Source organism: Podarcis vaucheri (assembly GCF_965113315.1).
Source record: "Podarcis vaucheri genome assembly, chromosome: 4".
In the NCBI taxonomy this organism is placed as follows: Eukaryota; Metazoa; Chordata; class Lepidosauria; order Squamata; family Lacertidae; genus Podarcis; species Podarcis vaucheri.
In genome coordinates this window covers 28441004-28462265 of record NC_138762.1, presented here as the reverse complement: position 1 = coordinate 28462265, position 21262 = coordinate 28441004, and the positions used below count along the sequence as shown (strand labels likewise).

Sequence of the window (21262 nt, the reverse complement as noted above, 5' to 3'; positions counted from 1 at the left end):
GACTTCTTCTAATCAACGTACAACTTCTTTTTTGACATCAATTCCTTAAACCTAATTGTATAGTTGTTACAGCTTAAGTCCTAATACTTAGGTTCTTAAATAAGGTGGTACTTTCTGTCAGTTTCCCAACTTCTAATATGCCTGGGACTCCTCTAGTAGTATAACAGACCAGGGGATCACCACATTCACCCAAACTGGTTTGGGATTCTTCTCTTTCCAGAAGTTCTCCCCTAGAATCATAGAATCATAGAATCATAGAGTTGGAAGAGACCACAAGGGCCATCGAGTCCAACCCCCTGCCAAGCAGGAAACACCATCAGAGCACTCCTGACATATGGTTGTCAAGCCTCTGCTTAAAGACCTCCAAAGTAGGAGACTCCACCACACTCCTTGGCAGCAAATTCCACTGTCGAACAGCTCTTACTGTCAGGAAGTTCTTCCTAATGTTTAGGTGGAATCTTCTTTCTTGTAGTTTGGATCCATTGCTCCGTGTCCGCTTCTCTGGAGCAGCAGAAAACAACCTTTCTCCCTCCTCTATGTGACATCCTTTTATATACTTGAACATGGCTATCATATCACCCCTTAACCTCCTCTTCTCCAGGCTAAACATGCCCAGCTCCCTTAGCCGTTCCTCATAAGGCATCGTTTCCAGGCCTTTGACCATTTTGGTTGCCCTCCTCTGGACACGTTCCAGTTTGTCAGTGTCCTTCTTGAATTGTGGTGCCCAGAACTGGACACAGTACTCCAGGTGTGGTCTGACCAGAGCAGAATACAGTGGCACTATTACTTCCCTTGATCTAGATGCTATACTCCTATTGATGCAGCCCAGAATTGCATTGGCTTTTTTAGCTGCCGCGTCACACTGTTGGCTCATGTCAAGTTTGTGGTCAACCAAGACTCCTAGATCCTTTTCACATGTACTGCTCTCAAGCCAGGTGTCACCCATCTTGTATTTGTGCCTCTCATTTTTTTTTGCCCAAGTGCAATACTTTACATTTCTCCCTGTTAAAATTCATCTTGTTTATTTTTGCCCAGTTCTCTAATCTGTCAAGGTCGTTTTGAAGTGTGATCCTGTCCTCTGGGGTGTTAGCCACCCCTCCCAGTTTGGTGTCATCTGCAAATTTGATCAGGATGCCCTTGAGTCCATCATCCAAGTCGTTGATAAAGATGTTGAATAAGACCGGGCCCAAGACAGAACCCTGTGGCACCCCACTAGTCACTCTTCTCCAGGATGAAGAGGAACCATTGATGAGCACCCTTTGGGTTCGGTCAGTCAGCCAGTTACAAATCCACTGAGTGGTAGCATAGTCAAGACCGCATTTTACCAGCTTCTTTACAAGAATATCATGGGGCACCTTGTCAAATGCCTTGCTGAAATCAAGGTAGGCTACATCCACTGCGTTCCCTTCATCTACCAGGCTTGTAATTCTGTCAAAAAACGAGATCAGGTTAGTCTGACATGACTTATTTTTCAGAAATCCATGCTGACTATTGGTGATCACAGCATTCCTTTGTAGGTGCTCACAGACTGTTTGCTTAATGATCTGCTCCAGAATCTTCCCTGCTATTGATGTCAGACTGACTGGGCGGTAATTATTTGGGTCCTCTCTTTCCCCCTTTTTGAAAATAGGGACAACATTTGCCCTCCTCCAGTCTGCCGGGACTTCGCCTGTTCTCCAGGAATTCTCAAAGATGACTGCCAGTGGTTCTGAGATCACATCTGCCAGTTCTTTTAATACTCTTGGATGCAGTTCATCTGGCCCTGGAGACTTGAATACATCTAAACTAGCCAAATATTCTTGTACTATCTCCTTAGTTATTCTGGGCTGTGTTTCCTTTGCTGAATCATTTGCTCCAAATTCTTCAGGTCGGGCATTGTTTTCTTTATCGGAGAAGACTGAGGCAAAGAAGGCATTGAGTAGTTCAGCCCTTTCTGTGTCCCCTGTTTGCATTTCACCATCTTCTCCTCTGAGTGACCCCATTGTTTCTTTGTTCTTCCTTTTGCTACGAACATACCCATAAAAGCCTTTTTTGTTGCTTTTAACCTCTCTAGCAAGCCTGAGTTCATTCTGTGCTTTAGCTTTTCTGACTTTGTGTCTACACGTGCTGGCTATTTGTTTGAATTCCTCTTTGGTGGTTTCCCCCCTTTTCCATTTTTTGTACACATCCGTTTTTAATCTTAATTCAGTTAAAAGTTCTTTAGATAGCCACCCTGGCTTCTTTAGGCACCTTCTATGTTTCCGTCTCATTGGTATTGCCTGACGTTGTGCTTTTAGTATCTCCCTCTTAACAAACTCCCAGCCATCATGAACTCCCTTTCCTTTTAGTATTGTTGTCCATGGGATCTCACCCAGCACTTCCCTAAGTTTTATGAAGTCGGCTTTCTTAAAGTCAAGAAATTGAGTCCTAGTATGCTTGGCTGCTCCTTTCCGCTGTATAGTAAACTTCAGAAGAGCATGATCACTCGCGCCTAATGATCCTTCCACTTCTACCCCACTAACCAGGTCATCAACATTGGTTAGGACCAGATCTAAAATGGCTGTTCCTCTTGTTGCTTCTCCCACTTTCTGGACAATGAAGTTGTCTGCAAGGCCAGTGAGGAATCTGTTTGACCTTATGCTCTTGGCTGAGTTTGACGTCCAACAAATATCCGGGTAATTGAAGTCCCCCATTACTACTATCTCCCTTCCTTTTGCATGCTTGGCCATCTGTTCCAGGAAGGCATCATCTATGTCCTCCGTTTGGCTTGGGGATCTATAGTAAACTCCCACAATGAGGTCTCTGTTATTCTTCTCTCCCTTAATTTTGACCCAAATGCTCTCACTTTGGCTTTGAGGATCTAAATCTTGGATCTCTTCACAGGTATACACATCCCTGACATATAACGCCACTCCTCCTCCTTTCTTGTCTGGTCTGTTTCTCTGAAATAGATTGTATCCCCCCATTATTACATTCCAATCGTGGGACTTATCCCACCAGGTTTCAGTGATGCCTATTATGTCATATTTAGTTTGCTGTACCAAGAGCTCAAGCTCATCTTGTTTATTTCCCATGCTTTGCGCATTAGTGTACAGACATAGAAGTCCATTAATCATTCCCCTGTGTCTCTTATTTAAGGATTTTTTCCTCCCACCACTAGGTCCGCGTGCTGTTTGCTCCATTTGGTCTATGACATTTGGATGATCATCTTCATTAATTGATAGACTCCTACCTTCAGGAGCACTGTCTCCCTCCCCCACATTAGTCAGTTTAAAGCCCTCCTGATGAGGTTTCTGAGATTTTTGGCAAAAACATTTCTCCCAACCGTTGTGAGGTGCAGCCCATCACTTGCCAGAAGTCCATCTCCAAGAAACTGCAGTCCGTGATCTAAGAATCCAAACCGTTCCTGTTTACACCATTTGCGAAGCCAGCTGTTCACTTCCACTATTTTCCCCTCTCTCCCTGGGCCACGTCGTTCAACTGGGAGGACAGATGAGATGACAATTTGTGCATTTAGTTGCTTCAATTTCCTGCCGAGAGCCTCGTGGTCTCTTTTGATCTTCTGGAGGCTATTGCTTGCAGTGTCATTGGTTCCCACATGAACCAAGAGGAAGGGGTATGCTAAGTTGAGACCCAAGCATAGTGTTCTTACTAAGTTGAGACCCAAGCATAGTGTTCCCTCACAACTCTACTTCACCTGTCCCCAATTCAGCTTCCCAGTTTTTCTCGTCTGTATACTGTTAAAAGACTGTGGCAGAGAGCAGTCCAGAATCAGAAGCAGTAGAGGAATGGGGCCAGGAGATAGAGACGAGGCAGGCTGCTGAAGAATCCAGGGAGTTTCCCCCTCCTGCTGAGGCCACCTCCCTTACCCCTTGGTCTCCCAGAACATGGAAAGGAATGAAGAGGGCAGAGCAAAGAGAGACAAGATGACAGAGCCTTAGGCTACTGGGGAAAGAAGTGGAGGAGGAGCCTTAAGAGAGCAGTGGGAAGGTGGAGACCTTCAGTCCTCGCAACTGGTTTATTGGGGCAAGACCTGCTTGGAAGGGTTGCTGTGACCCTAGGACTGAGCTGTTTTGTTTCTTTGAATAAATGGTTAACTTCACAGACATTGGGTGATTTATTGTTTTATTGATGACCTATGCCTAACAGCAGCGATGGCCACCAACTTTGGTGGCTTAAAAAGAGGATTGGACAAGTTCATGGAGGATAAGGGCAGCAATGCCTGCTGGCCACAATAGCAGCCATGCTTCTGAGTAACGGTTGCTATTGTGCTTGGCTCCTGCTTGTGGTTCTGCATCTGGTTGGCTACTGTGGAATCAGGATGCTGGACCAGCATCTCTCATGGTTAGGAAGCAGAGCTTTGGCGAAAGGGTGGGGGGCAGGAAGAAGAACACCTTCGTTCTGCAATGCTTAATTACCGATTAAAAGCAGCAGTGATGAAGTTACTAAAATGTGTGTTGAAATTTCTCCTTAGAAGTCTCATGATTTATTAGCAGAGGAGGGCTTTCTCCACCACTGTTAGCAAACGTGCCAATGCCAGAGCAGACTTCTTAATTTAATCTTGTCATCTCAATTTATACAGGACATGGATGGGAAACCACATTAAAATTAATGCCATCTGGCCAACAAAGGGCTCTCTCCTGGTTCAGAGATGGGCTGCCAGTAGAAGGGGCATGCTGAGCAATTTCGATGACATTTTTAGGTGATAAAGTTAGTATGTGGAATTTTATTTGATTTTAGTTTTTTTAAAAAAAATATTGCCGCTTAGAAGAACACTAAAAACTAAACATTATTCAACAAGCAATAGATCTGGAATAATGACAACCCCCTGCAAAAAAAAAATCTACAAATCAAATCTGAATAAATTTTCTTTACCAGGGTTAAGTTAAATTCCACACCAGAGCTCAGGTATCTAAACTAGTTATATTTCCTATTTCAACATGAGAAGTTTTATAGGCAAGGTGTGTATCATGGAATATAACCTTCCATTTTCACCTGTATTTTTACATTAAAATTCGTAGCTTGCTGTGTGTGCTTGAGTTCGGTTTTCTAAAGCAAATCCAGATCAGGACCACAATGCGAGGGGAAAGGGGATTATTTAATTTGTCCTTACTATGGTCCTGATCTGAATCAAGACCCCTCGTGAATTCTAGTAGACTACAGGTGAAAAGTTGCTATTAGTGTATCAAACAAGGGGAACTGAGTTTGCTTATCATATGCTGTACTATGTAGAAGCCAGTCAGAAGGCTAGTAGGATCACCCATGATCTCCTTTGCCCTCCCACCACACCACAAAATAAGCTATCTTTTCTTTGTTTCATTATTAAGAAAATAGAGTTACCCACCTTTTAGGATCCGGGTTTCATGCCTCAGAAGAGCTACTTGATCTGCAGGTAATAATGCTTGTCATCATGCTGTGAAAACCTTCAGCTCTTGATTTCTGCTCTTGATCAGGCTGCTGTTAGAAGATGTAAGAATAGGTCAATTTCCAGAAAGGTAGCTGTGTTAGTCTCTTGCAAAACACAACCAAACCCTTTGCCACGTAAATACAAAACTGATAGCAACACAAACAACGTAACAGGCTGTATGTAACTATAAAATTCTTTTTAAATGTGATTCAACATATATATCAAAATATATGGTTCTAAACGAAACATATTATGAGAAATTAAAGTCCAGCCTGTTACGTTGTTTGTGTTATTATCAGTGTTAGTCTCTTGCAGCAAAAACAACAGAGCCCTGGGGCACATTTACAGACTAACAAATTTATGATGTAAGCTTTCGTATATTACAGTCCATCAGATGCATGAAGTCTTATTGTGAGCTGCAAGTACATGTATATGCACGCACATACATACATGCACACATGCACACACACACACACACACACACCCCAACACTATATATATATGATGTTTGGAGGAGGAAGATTGTAACACTGAGGGAAGAAGGAAAGAATATTCAGAAAACACAGACCATTATAATTACCTTATTAGCAGTGGCCATTCAAAAGAAACAGGAGTTGACAACACATACATCCTAGCATTGGTAAGCCAATTAGCAAATGTAGCACTGAACCATTTAATGTATTAAATGGTTTTCACATTGCAGTCTCCCCCTGAAGTTCCTTTGTTCAAGGATGGCCTCCTGAAGGGTAGCTGCAGTGTCCTCGGAGGCTGAAATATTCCCCCATTGATTTTTCTATGCTGCTATTTCTGATGTTAGTTAATTTTATTACGGTTGTTATGTTACTAAACAGGTAGGAATGGTGATAAATTTGATTTGGTTCACAATAAAGGCAAATTTGCACTTTCTGAACAATATGTGAACCAAAAGGCAGCCATCATTTGAAAATTAGCCACCTCTGAATGTTGCGATGCAGTTCTTCAGCCATGTAATATATAAAGAAATGCAAATGCTATGTGCAGTGTGCATAAAAGCACATATACAGGTGAAAATAACATACAGATGTGCATTGTATTAGAGGAAATGGCTTGCAAAAAGTGCATATTGCATACAAAATGTGCATATTAGGAGAAATTGACAAATTTGGCCACTCCTTTAAATGTGTGATACTGCTTTATCCTAGTGAGTTTGCAACAACCACAGAACAAAACAGTGAATTCTGTAAACATGTTTTGTTTTGTAATAAATAAAAAGAACCCCACAATAAATCATTTTAAAAAATCTTTTAGACAACATTTTGGAAATATTATTCATATAACAAGTGTCACATTTCATACTTGAAAAAGCCATTTGCTACCTTACTATTTATAAGACATTGTTGTACACGCTTATTTGAAACCATTTTGCACTTGTATTGCCTTATATTATGGCTCGTTTTTCCCTTTTTTAAAAAGCTAAACAGAAAAGAAAAGGCCATTTACTGACACTCTATATAATAATGAGTAATAAGCCTGTCGCTAGCATTTCCAGGGAAGGAGTCAAAATGAGATGCAGGAGGAGGCCAGGACAGCCATGTGCTTTTTTTTTGGTCTGCTTCAGCACAGCAGGGGCTTCCAGCTCAACATCCATGACTAATTTCCCATGTCTTTTGCCAGCATTTGATAAGCTGCCACTCTGTCAGTTTGGCTGGCTGCCCCTGGTACTCTCCTTCCTTGGATCCCTATCGGAGGTTTGGATGGTCCTCAGCAACAATCTTTTGCTGATGTTGGAGTGCTAGCCCCTTCCACTGCCAAGGACGCTACCATCAAGCCATTATTTTGCACACCTCTTTGCTGCAGAATCAGCAGAAAAGGCAAAAGTTAGCTTGGAGCACCCAGGAATAGAATCAAGGATATTTGGTACGCTAATAGTGCCTGGTGGAGTTTTTTTGGCTGTTGGTTGTGGTGGGGTTCTACCATTAGATTATAGAGAAACTGGGCTTCATCCAATGTACTGCTTGAAACAGAGAGCCATGACAGCTTAAAGACCTATAAACCTATTGTGGTATAAATAATCATGCTAAAGCAATTTTGTTGGTCTTTAAGGTGTCACAAGAATCTGTTCTTGCTGCAAGAAGAAACACAGCTTCTTTTTCTTTGGAATGTGGTGCTTGAATACACGTTCATTCTGAAGGTGATCCTGCAAGAGAATAAAAATGATTATAGGCATTTTACACAGGAGTTGAAGTATGTCTCTGTGTAATTTTGCCAGAATCAGCCTCATGAGCTGGAGTTTTGGAGAGTGAAAAAGTATATGCAGATGCTTTAGACTGACACTCCCTTTATTTCTGATGTTCAGAGGTGAGTGCCTTTAATTATGTAGCCAAACAGCACCATCCACCCAGAAAAGAGAACTATCAGCAGGTTCAGGGAAACTCCCAAGGTTTGCTAAAGTACAAAAAAGATCATTAGGGAAGCCCTCGAAAACAGCCAATAGCCTGAAAATGCTGACTTTATTGGAAGTCAATAAAGACACCTGCCGTTTGATCTCCCCAACATGGGCTGGGAGCCTGTGGACCTCCAGATGTTGTTGGACTACAGCTCTCATCACCCATGACCATTGACCAAGCTGGCAGGGGCTGATGGGAGTTGGAACCCAGCCACACCTGGAGGGCTCAGGTCTCCATTCCTGCTGCCATATAATTTTATTCATTTAAATGCACCTGCAGGGCTCAGAGATGGCCTGCATGCTGTAGGTAGAAAAGGTTAGATACCCATTCCTGAACGAATTCAGCTGTTTTTAGAAGAAGAAAAGTACATGGGAAGATCCAGTCATAGACCTCCCATATAATAACTATTTTCACCCTTTGCACTCTTGCTCTTTGGATCTATAAACAAGACGATGCAAGGAGAGCTGATTCAACTGAATTAGGCAACTGGAGGTATCCTACCTCAGGTGCTAAATTCTGGGTACCATTAAAGGACATCAGATTGTCAGTTATTTTGATGGTGATTATGATAACCACCATTTGAGGGAGTACTATTTGAATCTTCTGCCTCAAGCATCAAAATGTCTTGAGCAGTCTCTGAATGAAACATGAGACCCTGCAAAATTGCTTGGAGCTAGCTATCTGTCAGGCACCCCCTGGAGGTTTTTAGAAGTCTCCAAGCAATAAACAACAAAAAGCAACCATTTTTGATAGGTTATATTAGCCATATATGGGGTTCACAATTAGTGGCACCTGCTCCGTACATGAGAAGTGATTGTTGATATGTCAGCCCTCAAGGCTTTCTTGTTCAGATGTAATGGCATGATTGCCCCCACTTCATTTACTTAATTGGCATTAGTCATATTCAGAAAAGGAGCTAGTCTGAATTCTGAATATTAATTTTTTTACAGGATAACAGCATCTAGACATATTTAATTGGGTTTTCCTAATGAAATTTTAAATGAAAATTGCTTCATGTTCCTGAAAATGAATCATGTCTCTTCATGTGGTAAACAGCCTATGGATTCCCCACACCATATTAAAATATACTGAAGCTGAATAAAATTCAGTTGTAAATAGGAACAGAGATGTGGCTTGGTTATTTAAAGGGCATTAATCTGCACATATCGCAAAAGCAGGAGTAGCCAATTAGTTGCCATCCAGATGTTGCTGGGATTACAACTCCCATCATCCCTGACCACTAGCCATGTTGCAGGGATGATGGAAGTTGTATGCCACACCAGTTAGCCCTATAAACCAGACTGCACTGTTGTGCCATGTGTTGTGGATTCTGGTACCTCCAACCAAGACATACATCAGGGACTGAGGACATTCAGGCTGGAGAGAAGTATTAGCTTCTTCAAAAGCAAAGGAGCTTTAATAAACACAGTAGTAAGGCTAAGCACTGAACGAATCTAGGTTTGCAAACTATTAAATGTGGAATTAATATGGTTGCCCATCCCCCCCTTTTTAGAAGGAATTCTTATCAGAGTGTATTGTTTGCTAGCATTATGAAAAGCATTTCACAAGCAAAGATAAATCAACAACATTAAGAGAAAACAAAAGCCTTAATATCTGTTTCCATCATTTTCTTTTTATTAGCAGAGACAAAAATGGGCCATTGAGATTTTGAAAGGTAACCAAGTTGCACTTACATTGGGTTTTCAAAAGATGGCGCTTAACAGCAAGATACTATTGTCCAGATAAAAAATGATTTTATGGCACCTTGAAAGATGAACAGATTGACTGCAGCACATTGTCAGATGCAGAACTGTTATGTTCATAGTACAGAGAGAGAGAGAGAATGCAAAGAGTGGGCCAAAAAGCTATGAAGAGCTACTGTCTGTGAAATGTTTCCGCAAAGCTCAGAAGTAGACAAGATGCACATAATCACCATAGTAAATGCATTTATGTCATATACGTTTGAAGATGGCCTAGAAAGTATTGACAGTGCTTCTTGCATTTCATCATCTTTCTGGTCCAAAGGTTTACCAGCTTTCTTTTGTCTCTGTATCAATGTAACCCCCAGATGTTTTTGGACTAGTGGTACCTCGGGTTACAGACGCTTCAGGTTACAGATTCCGCTAACCAAGAAATAGTACCTCGGGTTAAGAACTTTGGTTCAGGATGAGAACAGAAATCGCATGGCAGCAGTGCAGCAGCAGTGGGAGGCCCCATTAGCTAAAGTGGTACCTCAGGTTAAGAACAGTTTCAGGTTAAGAACAGACCTCCACAACAAATTAAGTTCTTAACTTGAGGTACCACTATTATCCCTGGCCATTGGCCAAGCTCTTTGGGGATGATGGGACTTCGGGTCTATCAGCACCTGGAAGACCTAGAAGTAAGAGAGGGTGGACATACTTGGAATATATATTTGACAACTGAAGATAACACTTCGTGCCTTTTGACAAAGGGGACTCTGGTCCATGGAAGGCTCTGGGTTTAGCAGCATGACAACAAAAGGGTGATGAAAGGGGAGCTGGGGAAGCAAATAGTGAGGTTGAGTGGTACCCATTTGGCTAATACCTCTAAGTGGCTTCCAAGCACTTTCCTGTTCTAGCCATGTAAAAATGTGACATAGCCAAAGTATCTGACAGCTCCCCCAGACTTCCTTTTTATTGTGCCCATGATGGTACTGAGAGCAGTTAGACGCGATCCTATTTTCAAAACTGTTTGTGCCTGCAAAAAGTTTGGGGCAGTCGTACGTCGCCTCTGTACTATACATTTAAAGCATATCTGACAGAGCTGCAATTCCTGGATTTCTTGGGAAATGGGATTTGTTAGCCCTTTCTCCTAACAAGAAAGGGCTGAAGAATCACCTCTTTCCATCTGTACCTCCTCAGACACTGAGCTCTACTTGGGAGACCTTTCTCTTGGTGTCCCTGCCAGGAAATGTGTGGCAGATGTTACTGGACGTGAGTTAATACTTTCCCATACTGCCCCCTGCCTCCAGTAATGGAATAACCCTCCTTGGAGAGGCCCGTATGGAGCCCATGTTGTTTTCTTTACAGCAACAGGTAAATTTCCCTAGACTTTTACAATAATTTGTTTTAACTTTTACTTATTTAAAACGTTTAAATTCCTCTTTAAAAGAAATTCCCATTGGACACTAAAGCACCTGAGAATGGTCACATGGAAATCCATTAACCTATGAGAGGTTTTTAGGTCCATTTCTTCCTGTGATGTCACTTCCTGTTATGTGACCATAGGAAAAACCTCTTATGGTAATCTGGTTCCAAGTTGTTTCGGGCTTGGTAAACTAGTAATTTTTTTTAAAAAAACTTTAAACTTGGCTTGGTAGCAAATTGGCAAAGCTTTTAACTCCATTTTACTATTCTCCTCCCCTTATATTCCAGAATGCATTATTTTTTATTGTTACCATTTTATTGCTACTTTGTAAGCAGCCAGGAGAACTTTGTTCTAGGATGGTCTATGCACAAAATAATGAAAAAGAGCTGGAGAATAAGTGCCAGAGCAGCTAGGACAAAAATCTGGCATTTTATGGTTGAACGAACAGGCAGAATATGCTGGATCATGGGCAACACTTGGCAAAATAGGACTTTTGTGATCTAATCATGGTTGGACATGATCTTAATGTTGGGCCAAGGAAATGCTAGGTGGTTGGCAGCAACCTTCACCACCTTATAACTCTGCCCCCAAATCAAGCCTTAGATCAGGAACGTGTTCTCCAGGAAAAGTGCTAAGATCTAGAGGTGTCCAAAAACCTTGCAAGGGCATTAACCTCTGACAGGCAGATTCTGGTAAGCATAATACAGTGGCGTAGCGTGGGTTGTCAGCACCCGGGGCAAGGCAAGTAATTTGCGCCCCCTAACCCTGGAAGAAGTGGACCATTTGGATCCCTTCCAGTCAGGATTCAGGCCTCATCATGGGACTGAAACTGCCTTGGTCGCACTGGTTGATGATCTCCGGCGGGCTAGGGACAAAGGTGAGAGCTGTTTCCTAGTTCTGCTGGATATCTCAGCGGCGTTTGATACCATCGACCATAACATCCTTCTGGACTGTCTTGAGGGGCTGGGAGCTGGGGGCACTGTTATACAGTGGTTCCGCTCCTTCCTCCTGGGCCGTGTTCAGAAAGTGGTGGGGGGATGAGTGTTCAGACCCCTGGGCCCTCACTTGTGGGGTGCTTCAGGGTTCTGTCCTCTCCCCCATGCTTTTCAACATCTACATGAAGCCGCTGGGAGAGATCATCAGGGGATTTGGGGTGAGTGTTCATCAGTATGCGGATGATACCCAGCTCTACCTCTCTTTCAAATCAGAACCAGTGAAGGCAGTGAAGGTCCTGTGTGAGTGCCTGGAGGCGGTTGGAGGTTGGATGGCGGCTAACAGATTGAGGTTGAATCCTGACAAGACCGAAGCACTGTTTTGGGGGGACAGGAGGTGGGCAGGTGTGGAGGATTCCCTGGTCCTGAATGGGGTAACTGTGCCCCTGAAGGACCAGGTGTGCAGCTTGGGAGTCATTCTGGACTCACAGCTGTCCATGGAGGCACAGGTCAAATCTGTGTCCAGGGCAGCTGTTTACCAGCTCCATCTGGTACGCAGGCTGAGACCCTATCTGCCTGCGGACTGCCTCGCCAGAGTGGTGCATGCTCTGGTTATCTCCCGCTTGGATTACTGCAATGCGCTCTACGTGGGGCTACCTTTGAAGGTGACCCGGAAACTACAACTAATCCAGAATGCGGCAGCTAGACTGGTGACTGGGAGCGGCCGCAGAGACCACATAACACCGGTCTTGAAAGACCTACATTGGCTCCCAGTACGTTTCCGAGCACAATTCAAAGTGTTGGTGCTGACCTTTAAAGCCCTAAACGGCCTTGGTACAGTATATCTGAAGGAGCGTCTCCACCCCCATCGTTCTACCCGGACACTGAGGTCCAGCACCGAGGGCCTTCTGGCGGTTCCCTCACTGCGAGAAGCCAAGTTACAGGGAACCAGACAGAGGGCCTTCTCGGTAGTGGCGCCTTCCCTGTGGAACACCCTCCCACCAGATGTCAAAGAGAACAACAACTACCAGGCTTTTAGAAGACATCTGAAGGCAGCCCTGTTTCGGGAAGCTTTTAATGTTTGATGTATTATAGTATTTTAATATTCTTTTGGAAGCCACCCAGAGTGGCTGGGGAGGCCCAGCCAGATGGGGGGGGTATAAATAAATTATTATTATTATTATTATTATTATTATTATTATTATTATTATTACCTGTGGATTTTAGCACTCGAGTGCGAGCGCCCCCCCCCGATGTTGCGCCCGGTGCAGCCGGCCTCCCTGCACCCCCCACGCTACACCACTGGCATAATATCATGGACGCCTGTTAATATGCAGTCGTATTCGACACTGCTGTTCTCTTTCTCTCCCCACCCCATTTACATAACAAACATTGCCTTGGCTAGGTCAACACATCCTGTGCTTGTACTTCAGGGGATACGTGCTGTCCACCACTGTGCATGTGTTACTGTATGTGCAAGCAGGCAGAGTGGTCAGGCCTGGAGAAATACTGGGGAAGAATCCAGCAGTGTTCTGATGCCCTGAGCCAGGAGGAAGGACTTCCTATATTCTTTTTCCTCCAGCACAGCATGCACGTAACATGCAGAACAGCAGGTAGCCCTTTTCAGCTTCTGGTACATACCATACGTCACACAGCATAAAAATGCAAAGCCGTTATCCAAACAAGCCCAAGTTCTATAAGGGATGTGGACCAGAGATAAGATATTCCTGGAGTACTGGATGGGAGTGGAGGAAAATATAGGAATCCCACGGAATGGGTTGTGAAATGTCTTCGGAAGGAAGAGAGAAATAGCAGTCAGTGTGTCTTATTTTATCCGAAAGTTTGTTTGTCGAGTAACTTCTCAGAAACTCACTTGGCACCTTTTCAAAATGAATTTTTGGGTGTTGCATTGTTGACGGTCAGAAAGAACAATGCATCCCGCTGAATCAAAGAAGTAGCATCATCAAAGGAAGTTTAGGCGCAAGGGATTAAATCTGGAAGTTTGTAACAGAAAATCAGAGGGAAATGGAAGACACTTCATCAAAGGTGATGAAGAATGTGAAAAGCTGAACTGCTAGAACTGTGGCACAAAGGGTGGGAAGGAAATATGCTGATGCAAAGCTGGATCCTCCCTACTGTCTGCTCTACACAGGAGAACTGCACGGGATCCAGGGAATTTGTACAGCCTTGGTCAGGAGGAGCTGCTTTTGCAATAGGGAAAGGGAACAGAAAAGAGGGGGCCAGGCTGCTTCTACCTCCCAGAGAAGAGTTCTAATGAGGGCACTTGCAAATGGGGGTTAATGCTGCAAATGGTTCAAGTCAAATGTTGCAAACAGGGCCCGGGCATCAGGGATTTTTTGTTTTAACCTTTCTGGATTCCTCTGCCTCCTCCCCAATAAAGTGTTAATCTGGGTTAAGTGGGTATACGAGCAGGCATTTTGATGCCAATGACATCATCTGGATACTGCAAAATGCTTGCTTGTTGGTAGAGCATAAGATTCTTACGCTCGGGGTTGTGGGTTCGAGACCCATGTTGGGCAAAAAAATTCTGCATTGCAAGAGGTTGGACTAGATGACCCTCGTGGTACCTTCCAACTCTACAGTCTTAAAGTTCCATGATTCTATATTGTTTAAGGAGTATTAATCCAAAACTACAACTGCCTGGAAGCATCCTAACTCAAGGTTCTCCGGCAGATTGCCATATATCCTCTTTTTCCAGGACACATCCTCTTTTTTATGGGTAGAGTTGTCATAGTGATACATAGTTAAAAGTAGAAGTTGGCAAATGTGTCCTCTTTTTTGGTTTTCAAAATATGGCAACCATACTGATTAAAACAAAACCTGGCTCATATGCCAGTGCGGAATAGTTGTTAAGAGTATCAAACTAAAACCCAGGAGACCAGGGTCCGAATCTCCACTCAGCCATGAAGCTCATTGTGTAACCTTGGACCCGTCACCGATTCTCAGCTTAACTTACCTCATGTCGATAAAAAGCAGAAAAGGAGAACCATGTGTGCCATCTTGAGCTCATTGGAAGAGATGCAATAATAATAAAAAATAAAATTACAAATATGCATGTGCACAAAAAATTCTGAGCAAATTGACAGCCTTAGTCTCTCTGCTTCTCTGATGTAACGCTGCGTAATGAGGATTGCGCGGATTCCACCAGAAAGTGCAGAATCCTAAGCACTGTCACTTTTGTTAAGCACAAACACCAGCTTTCAAGATCTTACAAGAAAAGGATTAGAGAATGTAGTATCTCAGAAATTAGAGCAGGCCTTCCAGTGAATGAAGGGAAAAAGAGGATATATGGCAATCTGCCGGAGAACCTTTCAGTGCTATTCTGCTCTTAAAGGTAAAGGTAAAGGTAAAGGTACCCCTGCCCGAACGGGCCAGTCTTGACAGACTCTGGGGTTTGTGCGCCCATCTCACATTTATTGGCCGGGGGCCAGCGCTGTCCGGGGACACTTCCGGGTCACGTGGCCAGCGTGACAACGCTGCTCTGGCGAGCCAGAGCCGCACACGGAACGCCGTTTACCTTCCCGCTGGTAAGCGGTACCTATTTATCTACTTGCCCCCGGGGGTGCTTTCGAACTGCTAGGTGGGCAGGCGCTGGGACCGAGCAGCGGGAGCGCACCCCGCCGCGGGGATTCGAACCGCCGACCTTTCGATCGGCAAGCCCTAGGCGTTGAGGCTTTAGCCCACAGCGCCACCCGCGTCCCTTATTCTGCTCTTACCTTGTTCTTTTCCCAAAGTCATTATTTCCTGCCTGCTGTAAGCATTACCCTTTGTTTCCTGATCTTCTCGGTTTCCATTCTCACAATCCCAGCAAGAGAGAAACCTGCAGTGCTATTTTTCTAGAAAAAAGAGGTGCTGGAACTCACCATGAACGCCTCCCTTGTTCTCTTATAAAAAGGCAATGCCAGAACTGTTCTGGTGAGTTCCGGCTGGGGGAAAAAGCCCTGGAAACCTGGAAGAATGAACTACAGTGGTACCTCGGGTTAAGAACTTAATTAGTTCTGGAGGTCCGTTCTTAACCTGAGGTACCACTTTAGCTAATGGGGCCTCCCGCTGCCGCCGCGCGATTTCTGTTCACATCCTGAAGCAAAGTTCTTAACCCGAGGTACTATTTCTGGCAGAGTCTGTAACCTGAAGCGTCTGTAACCAGAGGTACAACTGAACTGTATGTGCAAATATAGGTAAGTGTTGCTCAAACTTCTGTATGGTTAATTTGGTATCCCTGCCATAGGCTATAAACCCCTTTTGTAGGGTAAATAGGAGCCAACTCCTAGGGACCAAGGTCCCTTCAGCTCCCCACCCCTATAAAAAATTTTGAGGGAGCCAGCCCCCGAGTTGATGGGCATTGACATTCAAATGGAGTGTTTGTGCCGCATCTTGTGATTGTTTATGCAGGGCGGGGCATACCTGCTCCCCCCCCCCCAAATATTTTATTCAAGTTGGGACCCCAGCTGCTTTTAAAATTGCACATTGGACTTGGCCTCTTACCACAACTAATTCCTGGGTCTGTGAAGGTACAAAAAATGTGTCGCTGTTGTTGTAGCTACCCTGTAAGGTAAAAAAAAAATAAGTAGTTCCTGCAAACAACGCTGCTTATCTATGGATGTGTTACTGTTTTTATTACTCCAAAGGCCTTGCACATCTGCAGCTCCAGACACTTTCCGAACATATTTACACAAAATCTTCCATGTGATCTCTGAAGTGAATCAGTTTGCTGGGATTGTGGTGCTGCGTCCTTTTTCTTTTATTTTCAAGCTCTGGTTTTCACTTCTGGTTCCCAAAGCATCCATATACTGCTTTCTCTGCTCTTATGCAAACACTGTAAACCTTTTTTTCAAAAACCCTGTCACCCTTGCTGTACAGGGAATTTGGGGTGTACGGGAAGGGGTATGAAAACAAGAACAGGATCCAAATGTGGCTTGAAGAATCACACTTTTTTCTTCTTCTTTTAAGCCGAGGGAATGCTCCGCCCCTCCACTCCACATTTTTTCTCCTTTTCAGTGAGACCAGAGCTAAATAAGCCACTATCAGTTTCCTACAGATCCTCTAAGAGCCGTTCTCATTCATTATGAAGCCCGAGTTACGGAAGCAATCTTCCTAAGGGCCACTTCCCCAGCTAGAGCGCCTGCTGTGATGTGATTCATGTCCTTTGTGTTCCATGCAGAATCTGGGGATGTTTACGAAAAACGGCTCATCTAAATGCGGCTCGCAATTCCTTTTTTCTTTTTTCCAGAAGAATCTCAATTCGGGAAGGAACGAGAGTTACATCACATCGTACATTAGCTCATTTCCACCCCCAAGAGCACATCTGGCCCTGCTTTCACCACCCCAGCAGAGTTATTAAAAGCATATAGGAGAAAGGTCAGTCAGAAATCCCAGAGAACATATTTTACAATCTAGCTGCTAATGGCTTGGTGGCCCACAATTCCAATTTTCTCCAGTGGAATCTATGCAAATGTGAAGGCAAAGGCCTGAGGTGGAGCTATAAAATGTTTATGAAGCAGCGGTGGAATAATGTCTCTGAATAATTTACACATTTTGCGGGGCAAATGTGATTAGTGATCCTGCTAAATAATTCTGCCTGATGAGGCATCCTGCATAATTCGGAAGCACGTGTCCTCCTCCTTTATTTGTTTGCCAGATGTAGCTGTGGCCTTTCCGCTGAAATCCTCAAGGCGACTCACAAAGGAAGAACATTCAAAAGGCACCGTGAAAAGACTTAGAAATCAAATTGTAAGATTAAAAGCAGCACAAAAGCAAACAACAGTTTGGTAAAATGTACCAGTAACATAACCATTGGGTAGCTCAGTTGGTTAGAGCATGGTGTTAATAATGCCAAGGTTGCAGGTTCGATCCCTGTATGAGACATCTGCATATTCCTGCATTGCAGGGGGTTGGACTAGATGATCCTCAGGGTCCCTTCTAACTCTATGATTCTACCATTAAAGTGAGAATTGATCACATCAAAGTGCATTTTAAAACGGTTGTACTTTGCCAGCAAAGTGCAGCAAAAGATGGAGATCAGCTGGCTTCTTTTTTTAACAAGGTGGGTGGGTGGCACCATCAAGGATGGAGGAGAAATTTGTTCAGCTAAACTGCACTTCCCAAACCAATACATAGTCAAAAACACCTGTCATTCAAAATTCACAGTTCTCTGAGTTTTTGCAATGCAATTCTCCAACCAAAAAATGTGTAACTGAATTATTTATTTCCATTTATGAATCGCTCCCTATAACACATCTCAAAGCAGTTTAGCAATAAAAAGATCAACGATGAGAGCATATATAATAACAATTTCAAATACAACACAGACTGGGATAAAAAATTCCACATAAAACACTTATTGGCGGGGGGGGGGAGTCTCCAAAAGGTGCTGGAAAGGCAACAGAGGTGTTTCCTTTCTAATGTCTAATGGGAGGGAGTTACAAAGGGTACATAGAAATGAATTATTTTGTGAGAGGGGAGTTGTTCTTGGTTTGTTTTTGTTTTATTATGTATTTTGTATTCTCATTTTGTTTTGTTTTGTTTTTTTGAATTTGCATTTTATTTGTTTGTTAACATTCTTATATTACATCGGTAAACGTTGTCATATTACATTACAGGAGTTACTATAATATAATTTCCAACATGTATACAAAAATTATATACAATTTTTGTATTTTTAATGTTATGAACCGCTGTGTGATCTTTGGGTGAAGGACAGTATACAAATAATAATAATTATTATTATGTTGAGGAAAACAGTGCACAAAGTACATTATATGGCAGAAAATTCTTTTAAAAACACATATATTACACAAAATAGCGTCATGCAAGTATTAGTAATGTGGTGCCGTAAGGAGGCAGCCTGAAATTAATAAATGGAGAGAAACCCAAAATTGACAGATTCTCCACCACTGACAATTCCTTACCCACACGCCGCTTGATCTTATTTCTCTAAAGCTGTGGTCCCACACACACACTTAATATGGAATAAGACTACTGGGTCCCCCACTGAGGTAAATATTTGTAAGGTTAAGTTCAGTGCTAATTTTTTTAGAGGAAAAAAAGAATTACTGGAACTCACCCATTACTACCTCTCTTGCTCTCTTGGAATGGCAATGGCGCCCACCTGAGAGGTGCAGGAACTGAGTTCCAGCTGGGAAAAAAAGCCCTGGGTGGCAGGTGGAATGGCCAATCATCTCCTCATCTGACAGACAGGTGACCAATAAAGGGAGGGAGGCGGTCTCTGAGTCTCTGAGGTAACTTGGGCCCAGGCCATATAGACCTTAAAAAGGAATTACCAGCACCTTGAAATGGGCCTGGAAGCAAGTGAACCACCAGTTGCCAATAAGCCATAGCATCCACTTATTGCATAAAAAAGTTTAAGCTGCCCCCCAGAGTGATTTAAAAATAAACGAATAAGCCTTTTTCTGATTTGCTGGCAACAAGGCCCACATGCTTTCCTACTGTTATTTCAGGAGCACCTGAATAACGGAGCACAACAGGGTAGCTATTTTGCATTCCAGGGTAAAGAGTAAAAACTGTTTTTTTCAGACCTCTCCTCCCCCTCCCCCCCCGGCCACCGCCAGTCAAAATACATAGTACCTCAGTGACTTTGGCACCTGAAGTAGAAAATCCAACAAGCCCCTTGTTGGTTTGCATTTCTTAGTGCATAAAGTATTGATCTGATGTGTAGAGATTTTTCCTATTCTGGTTAATACAAGAGGATCCAAGAAGCTACTAGAAGCTTCTCTGTGTAAGAGAAGCAGACAGAAGGGTCATGATTGTTTGGGTTATACCTTCAGAGAAGCTGAGTACAGCTGGCTTGAAATGGTTTCTCTTATCTCTTCCAATTAAGGTCATGCTGACTATAATTATAGGCCAGAAGGGGCCTAGGTTTTAATTTCTCTTTCTATCCCTCTTCCTTCTGGTGTGGTGTCATAGTATGCTTAGCGATAAGGTTTAGTATCGTTATAAGTTCTTATAAGTGCTGCAACTTGATTTTTATGGACTGTGCCAATCCTGAATGTACTGGATTTGTGACCATTATGCTTATTTGCCTTCAGTAGCAAGTAAAGCTCTGCTGAATGAAGTACCATTGCCTCTGGTCTATTTTTTCAGAACTCTGCACTGCGTTTTAAGTTTTTCCTCCACACGTATGATACACCTTTCCCCTCTTCTTGGCTATAAAAAATACAATAAATCAAATAACATGTTTTCCTTTTGTGACACCCCAAATCAGATACCGGAGGCTGCTGCCTCATTTTGCCTAATGGTCAGGGTAGCCTATTTCACAGAGCATATTCCTAGTCCAGTACTCTAACCATTACACTGCCCTGGATCTCCAAAATAAAAATTAGCAAACGCACATTTGTGTTGTGGGCCTACGCTCCTTACCTAGTGATGTCCCTGCAAAGCTTTGCTGCTGTTCTCCTTTAGGTGGACATAGCAGGAATAAAAGGTGTTGTTGTTGTTAATTTGTACCCTGCCCACCTGACTGAATTGCCCCAGCCACTCTAGGCGGCTTCCACCATATAGAAAAACATAGTAAACCTTACACCTTAAAAAGCTTCCCCATACAGGGCTGCCTTCAGATGTTTCCTAAATGTTACTGGTATATAATTACTTATCTCCTTAACTTCTGATGGGAGGGCGCCACAACCGAGAAGGCCCTCTGCCTGGTTCCCTGTAGCTTCACTTCTCGCAGTGTGAGCACTGCCAGAAGGAAGGAAAAACCCCATGTATCCAGCCTTGAGCCCCATCAAGGGAAAAGGTGGGGTGGAAAGGGAAGGGAAGGGGAAAGGAAAGGAAAGGAAAGGAAAGGAAAGGAAAGGAAAGGAAAGGAAAGGAAAGGAAAGGAAGAGCCCCTGTCCCTAAGCAGGCAAACTGACAGATTATTCTGTCTGAAAATAAAAGGGGCCATGAATCTCTTTTGCTATCACCCTGTCAAGCTCTAGTGTGCAAATGATAGCTGACAACTGCACTGAGAGAAGCTTGGATGAAAGCGCCTGTATTGGGGTGGAAACTTCAAAGGAGGAGCAGGCAAAGGATACGGAGGGCTTTCTCCATTTCATCCCTGCCCAGGCTTGCCTGAAGATTGCTAGAGAAAGCTACATCAGCCTTGAAAGGAGAGGATGGCGTGGGGCATTACGATAAGGAAATCAAATGTTTCCAGCACTTAAAAAAAAACCCCGAAAGATGTTCAACTGGCGCAGCCTTTAATGATAAACCAGTCCATCCTAAATGACAGTTCCATATGCCGTGTGTTGTAACACGGCTCCCAGCCCGCGCCTGAAGGGCAAGGGGAAAAGGAGTGCGTCTAATAGAAATTTAATTCACCCACTTAGGCACGCTTCAAATGTTAGCGGTTCCACCAGTTATACTCGGATCACTGCAGGAAAACAGATGAC

The 21262-nt window shown here is 43.4% G+C and overlaps 1 protein-coding gene across 2 annotated transcripts in view; it reads right to left on the bottom strand.

The window, feature by feature from the left end:
• Positions 1-19421, bottom strand: part of MTUS2 (microtubule associated scaffold protein 2) — a 297375-nt gene extending 277954 nt beyond the window's left edge. The window contains exons 1-2 of one of the 2 annotated variants that reach the window (XM_082220222.1): positions 18937-19421; positions 5324-5433 (exon numbers count right to left, since the gene is read on the bottom strand). The gene's annotated coding sequence lies outside the window, so the exon portion shown is untranslated. Of the gene's footprint in view, positions 1-5323; positions 5493-18936 lie in introns of those variants that run through there. The other variant, XM_082220223.1, reaches the window with a different exon arrangement.
• Between the last annotated feature and the right edge of the window lie 1841 nt (positions 19422-21262).